The sequence below is a fragment of the Mandrillus leucophaeus genome, unplaced genomic scaffold, assembly GCF_000951045.1.
Source record: "Mandrillus leucophaeus isolate KB7577 unplaced genomic scaffold, Mleu.le_1.0 Scaffold618, whole genome shotgun sequence".
Lineage (NCBI taxonomy): Eukaryota > Metazoa > Chordata > Mammalia > Primates > Cercopithecidae > Mandrillus > Mandrillus leucophaeus.
The window spans coordinates 722,753-739,558 of record NW_012106675.1 but is presented as its reverse complement, the minus strand read 5'-3'; positions in this window follow the sequence as shown (position 1 = coordinate 739,558).

Here is a 16,806-nt window from a genome sequence, read left to right as displayed (position 1 = left end):
TAACAAAACACATTTAAATGAAATATAACATTAATAAAGCTGCAGTTTACATTTTCAAGTTCTGTCAAATACCTAACACCTTACAAATACACAAATAAAAATCAGGGTACTCTAATAAATTATTTTACATTGACTCCAAACTTATTTTACTATAGTTTATACTGCCAGTAAACAGTAATAAATTTAGAAGTTTCTAGTTGGCCAGGGATGGCTATGCTTTACTGGGATCAAATATTAATTTGCTTATAAGTTCTGACATAATCTTTTCATATTGACTTCCAAACCTTTGAAGTTTAATATAAAATGCAGCAGCAACTTATCAGCATCACTGAATCATTTAGCCTCTCTACACTCTCCATTAGAATATTACTTGTCTGTTTTGGTCTCTATTACATTCTCAGGACCTAAAATATTCCTGGGCTTACTAAACATATGTCGAATGAAAGAGTGACTATTTCACTATTAATCTACAGTCCAGTGACAAAGGCAGAAGAGATACTGTTATGGGCTCAATTGTAAACTCCCAGAATTCATATATCAAAGTCCTAAAAAAAAGTGGTTGCACTTGAAGACGGAGCAGTCAAATAGGTAACTAAGTCAAAATGATATTATTAAAGTGATCCCTAATGCAATATGACTGATGTCCTTACAAGAAAAGAAAATAAGGACACAGACACACACAAAGGGAAGATCACGTGAAGACACAGCGAGAAGACAAGCCATCCACAAGTCCAGGAGGGCATCCTCACAAGAAACTAACCCTGCTGACACCTTGATCTTGGACTTCTAGCCTCTAGAACTGAGAGAAAATAAATTTATATTGTTTAAGTGACCCAGTCTGCAATACGTTGTTATAACAGCCCTAGCAAACTAATATACAAACTTAATGAACTTTCTGATTGACAGAATTTTAAAAAACACACACACAAAGAATTTCAGGAAAAAAACTGTAATTTTTTTACAAATGTTAGATTTCATTATGCAGCAATAATCAAGCTATGATTATGAAATATTATGTGGTCTCTCTAATGTTGAATTAAAAGCTTTTACCCCTCTTATTATATTAAAATGACATTTGTGAAACTATGCCAAACATTGTAATCCTGACACAATCCATCAATGATCATAAAAGCAGAATATTACCTATATTAAATGTTATTGCCTAATCCAGGAGCAGGCATTATATTTAAAATGACTAGAACCCAAACAGAAGCAAAGGCTATGATATGGAAAACATCAGATCAGAACTGTAATCGTACTTGACTACTTGCACTTTTAAGCAGCAGTCAAGTGTACTGTGACTAAATTTAATTTTTGTAGAAAATTTGGTCTCCCCAATTATGCATAAATAAGTAAGTTTATGGAATTTTGGAGGAATGGAAGGCTAAGACTATTGAGCTGCAATAAAAATATGACTTGGGAATATTTATGCTTTTGGAGTTTAAAAAAACTTTTGGTGACTTTATATCCAATGAGTATGTAGAGATTAAATGTTAATGCTTACATAATCACTCAATATACTGTTCATTTAAAGAGGCCAAACTCGTTTAATGTTAATAAATATTGTGTAAGGAAACTTCCCCAAGATAAAAGCTATGGCTAGCTACAAAACCAGCTACAGATAAATATGTTTTCAAAGTTCTAAAACTTTAAAGCCAAATGAGAGTCACGTCCTAGAGTAACAGAATTCACACTGAATGACATTGTTTACTGGGGAAGTGTGAGGAGCAACTGAAGCCAAAGGATATGATTTAATTGCCAGAGAACTAACATCTGTTATTAATCTTGTTAAATAGACTTGAGTCTAGTGTTAGAGTCATCTTGGTAAAACTATATCCCACTAATTGCACTAGACAGAAAATCCATAAATAGAACTACGTACTTGCTTTGTTAGATTGTGGCTTGTCGCATTTGCAAAGAACAATTAAATTGAGGCACTAATCCAAAAATTAGTACGCCTTTTAATACCAAAAGGGGCTGCTAATAAACCAAAGGAAAGTTAAATAATAAAAACAGGCTCTTTTTCTCTCACATAATTTTTAAAATAAGAAAAGTCTTTCTCTATTAACTAAAGAATCCAAATGCCCAACACCTATTAAATATAATTGTATATGACGTTGAAAGCTAAAACGATGCAATAAATTTTTTGTATCCATAATTCCACACAGTCAACTGTCATTAATTCTTCAAAAATACTTAGTTTATTCTCATTTCATTAGTTAATAATCATATCAACAGGCAAAATGATGGTGCATATAAATATGAAATGTCAACGCATCAAGGCAGTGGATGCAATATGTGTACAATACTCAATGGACATGCTAGACTAGTCAATATATAAGAATGGGGCCAGGCTCAGTGGCTTATGCCTATAATCCCAGCACTTTGGGAGGACCACTTGAGACCCAGAGTTCAAGACCAGCCAGAGCAACAGAATGAGATCCTATTACTACAAAAAAAAAATTAATTATCTGGGAATGATGGCATGTGCCTGTAAGTCTACTTACTGAGGAGGCTGAGTAGAGAGGATCACCTGAGCCCAGGAGTTGGAGGTTGCAGTGAGTTCTGATTGTGCCACTATAGTCCAGCATGAGCAACAGAGACAAAGAAGGGAAGGGAAGGGAAGGGAAGGGAGAGGAAGGGAGGGGAAGGCAGGGGAAGGGAGGGGAAGGCAGGGGAAGGGAGGGGAGGGCAGGGGAAGGGAAGGGAGGGGAGGAAGGAAAAATGAAAATCTGGTAGAAAATTTTGGTTATTTGAGATCACCTTTGAGTTTTTAAGCTGGGATGCAACTTTGAAGTATTTTTAAAATCAAAGCATATATGATGCCACATACTCTAGCAATATTGTGTTTTGAATCTCAGGAACTTTGGAGCATAGATCACCATGATTGGCCTTCTGTCCGCTAACCTGGGAAATTTCTGCGTTGCCTAATTAAAGTCTCCAAAATAAGCTGCAACTATGTGTTCATGTATCAGGATATCCTTGATGCAGACATTATGGCAGACAAATGAGTATGTCATTATCTGCTTCATTATCTGTGTGCTCGCTCTCTCAATTTATGTAATCTTTAGGCAAAATCACCAATCTATTGACTCTCAAATCTATGGTTCAGACGTCACCTTTTGACAGACATATAATTAACTGGCTTTTGGCCTTCTCTGTCTGTGCATAACACTTATAATGTCCGGAACTGAATTAGTAATCTTTTTTTACATTGTTAGCCCTGTAGAGGGATGGCATATCTAATCATATAGCAGGCCAAGATAGAAAATGAACTTATTCCTTACTCCTTCCCTCTATTTACTCTTAAAATCCAATAAATCATCATGTTGCAAATTTCATTATATTACTACCTATATGAAAAAATATCTTTTCATCTACAGTCCTATTACCAATAATCAATATCAAGTTCTTGTTACTTATCTAGCATCTAACATTTTAAATTATATCTATCCTTTTAGAATAAAGCCAAACATCTTCAGAAGAGTCTTCTATAACATTTATGCCAACCTAACTCCCCTCTCCTACCACTTTCTGACTCTTACTTTATATTCTAATACTCCTTATGTGATTCATGTCCACTACATCCCATGCTGTTTCTTATTTCCATACCACTGACCATTGCTAAAGTTGTTCCCTGGGTCTGAAATCCCATCTTTCTTTTGTTCCATATTATTTATTCTTACTTAAGGTTTAAGATTTGGTGCAGGTGTTATCTCCTAGGGAAGCCCTCTGTGATCCCTCCTGAGCTGGGTTACATATTCACACACAGTACTCTCTTAATATCTCTCTAAGTATCTTTGTCTGAATTTCCACATGATTTTATTGGGGCCTACTTGTTTATACTACTATACAAACAGCTTGAAAGAAAAACTATAACTTATTTATTTGTTTCTCTTAAGGGTACTAGCATAATGCCTAGTCTAGCATAGACACTTAGTAAATAGTGAGTAAATGAATAAATGAAAGAATGGGTAGATGGCTTAAGGAGAGACAGATAATTGCAGTACATATGCTATTATTTTCTCCCTTTGATTCTCCACAAAAGATGTAATTTTTTTCTCTAAATTTTAAAGATCTTTGCCTGAGATCATTTGTGCTTTCCTATACCCAACTAAAAGTATCAGAAAATAGAGTGTTATGTTTTAAATTTAAAATAGATGAAAATTATTAGAATAATCCAAATATGTTCTAGTAAACAGGACAAAATAATCATTCTAATTAATTTTGAAGATGGTAAACATTGAAAAAAAATGATTTAAAATTCACTAAAGAAATACGAATAAAAGAAATCTAAACCTCTCAAATGATTTTTTGTGTGTTTGTAGCGTTTGTACTTCTGATGCTATAGTTTGAAACACTGCTAAAATGCTGAGACACTGCGTAACTGGAAATTCTCTTCAGAAGTGCAATTATTATTACTTTTCCAGGCAGATCTGTTTCAAGGACGTACATGCACTAAGTAGAAAGATGCCCGCAGATGGAGAGAAGAATCTATTAAAACTGCTTGTAAGATGACAATCCTAAGTGTGGGTTGAGGGAATATCTACTCTGCATCTAAAAGATTTCAAGCAGGTTTATGGCATATTTTCTCAGAATCCAATCTGCCCACATCTTAGGACTTAGTTTATATTTCCAGATTATTGGCCACATTTTCCATCTTTGCAAACAAATGATATACCAGTAAAAAAAACACTTTAATTGAATTTGCATGGAAAACATTGTATCTATGATAAAATGTTTGCAGTGTACATTTTAAGCTAAAGGACATACTGTCCTAACAATTTAACATATTTGGAATGAGTTATAAAATGTACTAATTTAAAATTGTCACAAAAGTATATTGCTTCTTGGGGTGAAAGAAGACACAGAACATTACATTATCAAATTTTTGATTTTTAAAGATCCCCATTTTGATTAGGATTAGTATGTGATTTAACAACTATTCTGGAATAGACCACTATTTTAGGCCTTATTTCATCTCTGAGCTGGCAATTAAAACATTCACATTATCTGGGGCCACACTTTGGCTTGCTCTTACGAACAGAATCCAAGAGTGTAAAAGGTCGAAAGGAATTGTAGTAGTAATCCACTTTGAAGGTATACAGACATTTTTTAAAAATAATATGGAACCAAGGTCCCTAAGAAAAAGAAACTGCAGGTCGGAAGATGGGTGCGACCTAGCCACCTGCACTACAACTTGCTGAGATTTAACTTTCCCTGTGGTTCCTGCACTCAGGTTATCATTGCGACAGCTAAGTGGACTTCCACGGTGAAGCCATTTCTCATTTAAAATCACAGCCCAAAGAGAGACAAAACTCGCTTTCTTGCCTTTTGAACAAGTTGCATAATGACCAAAAGAGGGCCTAGCAGAGACTGTGTACTAAACTCCAACCATGGAACCTGCCCCCAACAACCATCCCCTTTAGGTGAGGCTATACAGGCCACCACCATTCCTGCCCATGTTGAATCACACTTTGCCCTTGTGGCCATCACAGCTGACTGGATGTGGAGATGATACCTAACATGAGAAGGGCTACTCCGTGTGCTGGCTTGTGGCCTGTGATGTGCTGTGGCCTTCAATACCCTCTCGGATATTTGAACTGAAACACAGAATAAATTTAAAGGTTAGCAGTGGGCGCTGAACATGCAGTTTCTGTAAGGTAGTGATGAGGTCATGAGGAGTCCAGGGCAGGCGGAAGTTAGTTTCTATGGAAGGTAGACGTGCAGGATAAGGAGCCTAGACAGAAAAAATCAAAGAAGAAAATGCAGAATGGAGAGGAAAAAAACTATGGCATCACATGGAACAGATCGAAGAGGTTGTGCTTGGTCCCTAGAAGAGAAGTTCAACCCTTAATAGAGCCTCACAATTAAGCCCTCGCACTTGAGTAATCTGAGTAGACTTCATTCTTCCTTGTTACCAAACAGCTTGCTTGAAAAAAATATGTGGGAGGCAGTAAGGACCCAATGTTCTGCAGTCTCCAGGTGCCTCACACACACGAACTCAGATGTGGTCATCTCTGACATCTCATACCTTGAGACAAACCCGAACACTCACCTTTTTTTTTCTTCTCATCCAGGCAAACACCTGGTTTAAGGGATTATGGGAGCAATACCACCTTCTCTCTCCAGTGAAGGATACACAGTCAGACACGTCCTGAGCTCAAACAAGAGAAGAAACATCACACATCCTTAACTTCCCTTTTGATATTTTAAAAAACAAATTGAACAGTTTCTTGCCAAATGCAAATGCAACATGAATACAAATAATTTATAAAAGAAAGTTCAAGATGTGTTTGTTAGATGTTGTAGGACATCTGATGGAGTCTCAAATCCATGAAATGGCAAAACTCACTATTTACAGGATATGACGTCACAAAAGATTCTGCAGGCATTTGTGGACATTTTACGTTGTAAAATCACTGAGATAACATTATTTCTTCTTTCCTATTACAAAAGATCAATTAAAGTGCAAAAAACTTGTGTAATCTCTTATTTTTCAAGTCATAGGAAAATCCAAGAGCCTGGTGTATGCTATCATACAAAACTATCAACACTTTTTCCCCAGATGTACTCAAAAACAGTGAAACAGCACAGGCATGATCAGAGGCAGGCTATATAAGAAATCCAAATTTATAAAATCAGGAATGAAGAAATACCAGGTTTTATTATAAATTTGTTATAGTTTTATCTACGTAAAGATTTACCTATAATGTCTAAGCACAGATTATTAACATAAATGTTGTAGTAGATAACGGCAGAAGACTCAATTAAAACTGAATGAAAATTTTGAAGTTTAGATTTATGATAAAGCTTTTGAGAATGTATTCACTGCATATAGAAACCTATGGCCTTAAGTATATATTAGTTTTTCTGAATATTTACTGGAGAAAGCTTAATGAAACAAGACACCCTACCATAATGTATTTCCTACCAAGGCAAGAAAAGATTTTAAATATCCTACTCTTCTTTTCCCACACCCCATATTTAAGGAAAATCCATCAAAGAGCAAGAACTAGGTTTTCTCAAAAGTGACTAATTGGTACAAAGACCACATCAGGTTCCTTACAAAGGAGGAATCATCTCCAGATTTTGATTACAAGACTCCATTTATATATAAGCAAATGAGCCCACTGGGTGGCTAATTGTAACCTACATGTTATTGAGCATAAAGTGATTAAACAGTACCACCCCGAGCTAGCTGTGCTGAGAATAGAAGTTGAATGGTATGTGAAGTATCAGTCAGTGTTCGCACATAAAGAGGAGTTGTTTCAGTGCTTACATGGATGAAAAATTGGATTTCATAACCAAAAATATTTTTAAAAACTGCTCCCATAATCTCAGTGTGCCAAAAAAGGTGAATCCTGAAAAGAATATGCAATTCCCAGATAAACTCCAGATAACTATTTGGTAGCATAAAAATATTTTTAGAAAATACAAAAAATTAGCCGGGCTTAGTGGCGGGCACCTGTAGTCCCAGCTGCTCGGGAGGCTGAGGCAGGACAATGGCGTGAACCCGGGAGGCAGAGCTTGTAGTGAGCCGAGATCACGCCAAAGCACTCCAGCGTGGGCAACAGAGCAAGACTCCATCTCAAAAAAAAAATATATATATATATATATATGAAAAATATAAATAAATATAGCTACTTCTTGTATAACATTTACTCTGTGCAAGGCACAAGTCAAACTGCTTCATACATATTAGCTCATTTAATTCTTACAGTAACCTTTTGATGTGATGATGATTATTATTATCCTAACATTGTGGAGATGAAACTGAGACAATCACTTAAAATTTTTTATACATACACACAGTTATTTTTGACAGACCTAACTAGCACTACGTTATTTTAAAGTGTGATCAGGATTACTGAGAATGTGCTAATCTAGTGGAAATTATATGTCTATATTTGTATGTCCAATTTTGATCAGTAATGGTACTGTGAGTAAAACAGACACACACAAAAATCAGTGATCACACTGATTTCAGAAAAAAACCAAGAGTTTATGCAGAAAGGCTGATCTCTCCAAGGTACTCCTGATCGAAAGTTTCTTTTCCTCAAAGTTTTTTCCACCTTGTTCCACTGTTTAAGAGGTTTTCATTTGTGATATTCAGAGATACTTGGACCTGGCTTGACAATTTGGAGGATTAGACTACTGTTGCAGATTGATTTCATACACTAGTAAGTCAGATCTCTGAACTAATATGAGTGCAGTGTAACTAAAGGGAGTTAAATATAGCTGCAATCACAGAAAGAGTATTGTAATTCTAACTCTCACATTCATTTGGAGTGTGAACTGGGACAACTAACATAATTTCTTTGGCACTCAACAAATTATTTTTAAAATAATAAAATCAGTCTAGGAAATCTTTCAACTCTTATCTAAATTAAAATTGTGTTGAGTATAAATAAGTCAACATCAATAACGTAGTTTTCATTTAACAAAGTAAGAATGATCTTAGCAAAATCTTAGATAATATAGATCAATTATCTAAAAGACAGAAACTACCAAAACTCACTCAAGAAAAAAAATAAACTGAATAGTATGACGCATACATATTAAATACATTAAATTTATATTTAACTGCTTTCCAACAACAACAACAGAAACTCCAGACCCAGAAGTCTTCGCTGGTGAATTCTGCCAATATTTCTGAAGAAATAATGTTAAACCTACAATGCACGGACCAGTTCTTTTTTTTATTTTTATTTATTTTTTGAGACAGAGTTTCACTCTTGTTGCCCAGCTGGAGTGCAATGGCGCGATCTCGGCTCACTGCAACAACTGCCTCCTGCGTTCAAGCGATTCTCCTGCCTCATCATCCCAAGTAGCTGGAATTATAGACATGCAACACCACGCATGGCTAATTCTGTATTTTTTTTTTTTTTTTTAGTAGAGATGAAGTTTTACCATGTTGCTCAGGCTAGTATGGAACTCCTGACCTCAAGCAATCCACCTGCCTTGACCTCTCAAAGTGCTGGGATTACGGGTGTGAGTCACCGCGCCCTGCCCAAGGACCAGTTCTAAATGCAGTAAAACCAAAAATGTAAATATATAAGTGCAAGTCTATCAGAATGTGGGTAGAATCTGTATGATGTAAACTATAAAAGACTGATGAAAGACGCATAAAATCACAATCACAAACTGAATCTTACTGTAGGTCAACTTCAAAATAATTTTTTAAATATGATAAAGAAATATAGAAATTAAAAATTATAATTCATCCATCCAATAATCAATCAAGGTTGGAAAACTCTATTTTTCTCCTGTCTTTTCTTAATTTTGTAAAACACTGTGGGTTACTGAAAACATCCTAAGAAGAGTAACCGGTCCTTGACTTGGAAAAAGTCATATGCCTTTCAGGAGGACAGATATATAAGCAACAATTGAGTAATCATTATGGCACAGTCATATAATACAGTGCTGAGGAGAAGACTTGAGGCAACGTTCATTGTCCTCTGCTGGGCTAGGGTAGTTGTGCGGAGAGAACACTAAATGCTGAAGGCAAGAAAGGAGTTGTCATTTGAGATGACATTATTCCAGAGTAAGGAAGGCAGGAGGGAATTACATAAACACTCTTTGTTCCTTATTTCCACTACTCTTGTAGTCCAGATCCTGGGAGAAATGTTCAACAGTAGCATACTTATTCTCCCCCGAGCTGCTTCCAGCCAACAACTGTACAGCAGGGACACCAAATCAGGTCTATCACAGGGAGACATGGGACCTATCTCAAAGCCAGCTTTAGCTTGAGTGCTCCCCAGCAGGCGTGCCAACCTTCCTTAGACTTCATAGGAGGTCTAGGACACTTCCCTCCACCCTTTCTTCCCTCTCTCCACTCAGGGGCAGGTTCGTTTCATGATTTGACAGGTTTTTTTTTTTTTTTTCTTTTAGCTTGTCCTGGCTCATTTGCTTCTTCACAGTTATTTTATTAGTTAAATCTTGAATGCTTAACCTCATTTTGGTATCCTCTTCTGAAAAGACACACACTAATACAGTCAGCCACTGCACCCTGCCCAAGGACCAGTTCTAAATGCAATAACACCAAAAAAGTAAATATGTAAGTGCAAGTCTAACAGAATGTGGGTTGAATCTGTATGATGTAAACTATGAAAGACTGATGAAAGATGCAGGAAATTACAATCACAAGCTTAATCTGATTATACAACTCCATATCATACAACCACAAACTGAAAAGACACACACTCCTTTGCCTATTTTGTTTCTCACATTTGCCTCAAAAATACATGTTTTCCTCATTATTCTGTTTATAGTGCCCTGTTTCCTCCCATCCTAGTAGCAGCTGACCGTTTCCCCTACAGCGTTTATCTACTACAACGAAAATGTGTCTTCCTACTAGTTTCTTTTTTTCTTTTCTTTAGAGATAAGGTCTGTCTCTGTTACCTGGGCTGAAGTGCAGTGGTGTGATCATAGCTCACAGCAGCTTTAAACTCCTGTGCTCAAGCAATCCTCCCACCCTAGTCTCCTGAGTAGCTGGGACTACAGGCACATGCCACCATGCTGAGCTAATTTAAAGGTTTTTTTTCAGAGATGGGGTTTCACTATGTTGCTCAGGCTGGTCTCAAACTCCTGACATCAAGTGATCCTCCAACCTCACCCTCCCAAAGTGGTGGAATTACGAGGGTGAGCTACCATGTTCAGCCCCATACTAGATCATTCTTTTGGTCTCTACATATAATTTTGCTAAATAGATGTGTTCATTTAGATATAGCAAAAACACTGCAAATTCAAAATTTCAAAAACTAAATGTGTTTTCTCTGTTAATACGTTTCTCTTTCAATATTCTTTGACTGCATATAACAATCTGGATTCAGTACAGAAAACAGATATATTCTTAGCATATCAACTAGAAGGGGACTTTATACAGGAAATAAAGGTGGTTACAAATTTGGGGATCGTTGTAGACCTTCAAAGATTTTATTTCATTCCAGTTTTACAGCACCTGGGCTGTGATCTGCAGATCAGAAAGCTGCCATTGGTACTGCTATCCCTGACACATAAAGAGGGTAACCACATACATAAAAGTGGAGTTGCTTAATGCCAAAGCCTACGTCCGCCAGAACCTGCTAGCCAGCTACCATGGTTGCAAGAAGACGACCTCTACCTCACTTATTAACAAATCTATGAAGACTGTATCTAATTGGGAAAAATTAATTCACATACAAAACCCAGGCTCCAAAGGACCCTAGACAATATAGACTTTAGCTTTCAAACTCCAAATTGAAAGAGATCCAAATGGAGATTAAGAGAGCCAGCCTGTGTATCTGCTAACTGAATGGCACCAACATAACTAATTCGCCCAAGCTGAAAAGTAGAGGGCGTTGAAGAGTCCTTTCTCTTCCTCATTCAGTTGATAGATGAATACTCTTATTCATACCTAAGCTGCTACTGGCTTCCCTCAAGCCTTCACAAACTCTTACTCGGGCTTCTGAAATAGTACCTTGGTAGTGTGAAAGAGTATATTAACTCCTCACTTTTACCCTTCATAATTCTCTGCAGTGCTTTTCCTAAAGTGTAAATGTTATACTCCTCCTTCAGTCTCAAGGCTGTTTATCCGAAAGGCAATGTAGGACTCATTCAAAGTTTGGAAGGAATGTCCTGGGCCCCTGGCACCCTGGCACGATGTGCAAAGCCCTAGATAAGCCGTTGCTTGCTAACATCGCCTCTCATTTCCTATGTCCCTTCTTGGTGTACTCCAGCCATGCCAAAATATTTGCTATGCCCCTAATTTGAAATATATTATATATTATTGAAATATCATATATATCATATTCATATATTATGAATATGAAATTTCATATATCATATGATATATGAAATATCATATAAATATCAAATATCAATTTGTGGAAATTATTCCGTCTGCCTTGAATTCCAGTCCTCTTTATCTCTTTCACCGCGTTAAATGCTCCAATATTTATCTAAATAAAACACCCCCACCCAATAATAAGTTAAGACTCAGCTGAGCAGAGGTTTCTTGAACTGATGGCTATTATTATATCACTGATCACAAATGTAGAAATTATGAGCTTACAGCTAATTAGGCCTAGACTCCCTTGCAGCCTGAGTTCTGCACTGAGACTCCCCATTTTGATGGCATCTACACTGCAGTTCCCCCATAGCAGAGCACATATCTTATTTGCCTCCATATCAGGAACATAGTAGGTGCTCAGTAAAATACTGGTTGATAGAGTGAAAGAAAAAAGGAAAATTAAGCAGACTGGAGAGGATTTTAAGATAGCCATAGCAAAACTGCACAATGAATCTTGCTATAAGCAAGATTAGGAAGGAAATGCTGAAATGCTAAATTTTCTAATACTTTAAGATAAAATCATATTTCATAGTGTCAAGTTTATAAATAACATACTAGTAATATTTCATTAGGATTAAAGATATTTTAATAAAATTATATGATCTTAGTGTTAATTTAAAATATTTAGAAACAAAGGAGTTATATAATTAAATTAATTCCTTAGAGAACCATAGTTGTTTTATATTAAAAATAATAAATACGGGCTTCAACGGAAGTATTTTATCATATTTTATATAATTTACTCTAAAACATATGTTAAACATCATAATGAGAAAAATTGTGTTTATCTTATAATGGAGTATAAAATGTTCATATGTTAAGTATCAATACCTAATGATGTACATTTTACTGGGACATTCTGTGTATGGACAGCAATTATGCAAACTAGGAGACATATAAGCATCAGCCTATAGACATAGGAGCTATATTTTAATAAATTAGGACTATATTTCATAAGGTAATTATTATCCATTTTTAAGTGAGAATTTTTAGAGTCAGAATAATTTTGTCAATGTTTCCCAAATTGTGATTCAGTGAATATATATTCCAAATTATAATTACATTTAATTCTGCTGTAACATAATATATACGTTCCTTAAAAATCAGTGTGCTATGAAAAATCATGCAAAAAGTAAAAATAAAAACAACAGAGCTTATGGAAAAAATGGCACCAGACCCATAAAACTCAAAAACTTTGTCAGTGATACATTAACAAAAAGAACCCAATAAAACCAGGCCCATTGTCTTATAGTTAAAACAGGAGCATGCCAAATAGTTAAAAATACATAAACCTGCAATACATACAGCACTTAAAAAAAATCTGCAGTTTGCTTGTGGAAGTCAGTTTCAGAAGGGTTGTAGCTTATGAGTTATAAAGTGATAGAAGGATGATTATGTAAATTCTCACAAGATAGTCTATCACCACATGTGGATGGCTGTGCCTCCTGACACTCAGTGAGCTGTATTGTTTGAGGTGTGTGTGTTGTGCATGCTCCCATCTCTTGGTTCAACCAGATGCACTTTTCCCCATTCACCTACTGTCTCTCCTAGACAAAACTGTGCAAAAATACACAATTTATCTTATGCTCAAAATGTTCCCTGATATATGAATTATGTTTGGAACAAATTTACATTTCAAAACAAGCATTATAACAGAAATGAGTATAATAGGTACTTGAAAATAAAAGTGGAAGAAGTAGGGTTCTATGTTCCAATAAGTTCAGGAAATTTGGGGGTTAAGCAATGTTTATTTTTGTATTAGGCAATTTCTGAAACCATGCTGATGTAAACTCTGAAACTTCAAGAGGGCAATGAGTTTGCAATATTTTAAAAATTATTTAATGTTAGAGCATCCCCATTCATTAATATTTTGTGGTGGAAAAACAAGTAAAAATAGTGTTCCATGTAGCATAGTTTGGTAAACATTTTTCTATATTAATGTTTCACATTTATTGTTATAAAATGTAAAACAAGATTTTTCTCTCAGAACAGAAATAAATTATGATCTAATTCAATTCTGTGAGGATTACAAAAGAAATCTGCAATAAATTTTCAAAAATACTATCAATGTATCTGACATTACTGGTTTTATTTCTTCTGGCTCATAGAGAACTATGAACCATGGCACACAAATAAAATACCATATTGAAGATCATCTTTTTAGCACAATTAACTTTACAATAAAGATCTTATAAATCTATACCCAATGATTAAATTGTTGCTGTTAAGGATATGTGATTTTCTGGGACTTCAGTGTGATCCTTTTGTTCATAAAACATTTCCATGGGAAAAAAATTTTAAGGGAGTAATTTTGTTCTTTATTATTAATTTTACCTATTATTTCTGAATTAATATTTCTATTTTATTCAAATTTTTAACCAGTTTTTATTCTGTTTTTATATGCAAAGTTTACACAGGATTTAGAATAAGTATGAAATAACTATTTGATCATTTATCAGATAGTCTGTTAGGGAAGAAAATTGTCATAGATGAATCTAATATAATTTAATCTTTTTTCAGATAAAAGGCAATGGATGGAAGATGAGAGTGAAAATGATAGCATCAGGATGATTGAAAAGTCTCTCATCAGTTAAAGCAACTAGAGCACTTGCAAAACTTGTCAGAATTAACACTTTCAGAACTCTGAAAATTGACCAATACTTCAAATAAGCCAAGGTAAATTTATTCAGGAAAATGGCTAAATTGCAGTAAGAAGAGTGAACCTTGCAGCATTTTAACTAGACATATTTTCCCATTCCCAACTCACCGACTCTGCAGTAGCTTTGACAGCTAACATCCTGTAAAAATGTTTAAAAGCAGCAGCCTAGCAGGAAATGGAGGGTGCAAAATGGGGTTGGATCTTCTTCAAAGCCCCATTCCCTTTACCAGAGATGCCATCATTATTTTGACCTATCTGTTGGTTTCCCGACAAACTACTTGCAGGGCTTCCTTATTTAACCTAACTCAGAACTCACCCACGGAGAACAGTCTTTTCCTCAGGGACATTTGTTAGAAACAATCAGAACAACTGCTTAACATCACGGTCGCCTGAGGCAATGGATAGAAGTTGGCGAAAATAATCAGCTATTCAAAAAGCTTACAAAGAAAAAGTTCAAGAAAATGAGATGCCCATAGGAATTTATAAAAACTCTAACATATCCCTGAGGATCTAGAAAGCCATACATACATACAGGACTGTACTTATGATCAGAAAAAAAAACAAAACAAACAAACGAACAAACAAAAAACCCTAAGAAGGCCTTGAACTCTCGCCTCTGGCTGACCTTGGTGGCTGTGTGTAAGCAGAAAGTAAGGGCAAGGCAGAGTTGCCTGGTGCCTGGCTAAGTGTCAAAGACATGCCCACCATGAACACGGAGTCTCTCAGCAATGACTAAGGGAGATGTTGGTTCCCGACATCCAAGGAAATCTCTGTCCACTCATCAGCTGACCAATCAGCTATCAGAGCAAAGACCTCATTGATTATACAAGACAAAGAATACATACTTTTTAGAATTATTTCAGAAAAATTACTGAACAACAATAACAAACAACAACAACAAACCCCGGGTAAGAGAGAAAATCTGATTTTCAGGGTTGCTGGATTGTATTATTCAAAATTTCCAGTTTCTAACAAAAATGAATAAATAAATGCATGCAGATAAATAAGAAAATATAGCACATACACATTAGGAAAAGGAAGTCAGCAGAAATTATTCCTGGGGAAGTCTAGATGTTGCACTTAATAAATAAAGTCTTTAAATCAGTTCAAATATGTTCAAAGGATTACTGAAAACTATATCTAAAAATTAAAGGAAATTATGAGAGCAATTTCTCATCAAACAGAAGATATCAAAATGTAAGTGTAAACTTTAATAAACATGGGTTAGGCAATCCTTTTTTAGATATGATCCCAAAAACTCAGGTAACCAAAACACATTCATAAATTTAACATCATCATAATGAAAAGGTTTGTGGTTTCAAGAACACTATCAATAACTGAAATGGCAAAAGTACCTAGAATATGTAAAGAGCCATTACAACCCAATAATAAAAAAGAATCCAATTAAAAATGGGCAAAGGATTTGAATAGGCATTTCTCCAAAGATTATTACACAAGTAACTAGTAAGGACGTAAAATCATCTTCAGTATCATTAGGCATTAGGGAAATGAAAATCAAAAGTACAATGAGAGTTCACTTCATATCCTTATGATGGCTAAATTTAAAAGATGGACAACAGCAAGTGCTAGCAAGAATGTGAAGAGATTTGAACCCTCATACATTGCTAATTGGAAATGTAAAATGGTGCAGCCGCTTCGGAAAGCAGTTTGGCAGTTCCTCAAAACAAGAAACAGAGTTATCATATGATTCAGCAATTCCATTCCCAGTTGTGTACCCAAAAGAATTGAAATCATATGTCACATAAGAATTTGTCCGTAAATATTCCTAGCAGCATAATTCATGATAGTCAAAACTGGAAACAACCCAAATGTTCCCCAACTGATGAATACATTTAAAAATATAATGTATTCATCCGGGCACGATGGCTCACTCCTGTAATCCCAGCACTTTGGGAGGCCGAGGCGGGTGGATCATGAGATCAGGAGATCGAGACCATCCTGGCTAACACGGTGAAACCCCGTCTCTACTAAAAATACAAAAAATTAGCCAGGTGCAGTGGCAGGCACCTATAGTCCCAGCTACTTGGGAGACTGAGGCAGGAGAATGGTGTAAACCCAGGAGGCAGAGCTTGCAGTGAGCTGAGATTACACCACTGCACTCCAGCCTGGGTGACAGAGCGAGAGTCCGTCTCAAAAAAAAAAAAAAGTACATATACACACACATATATACTATATACATATATGTACACATGTACATATATTAAAAGTATATATACTATATACATATATACACACATATATACACATACATACATATATACACATATATATACAAAATATATATATAATGTAT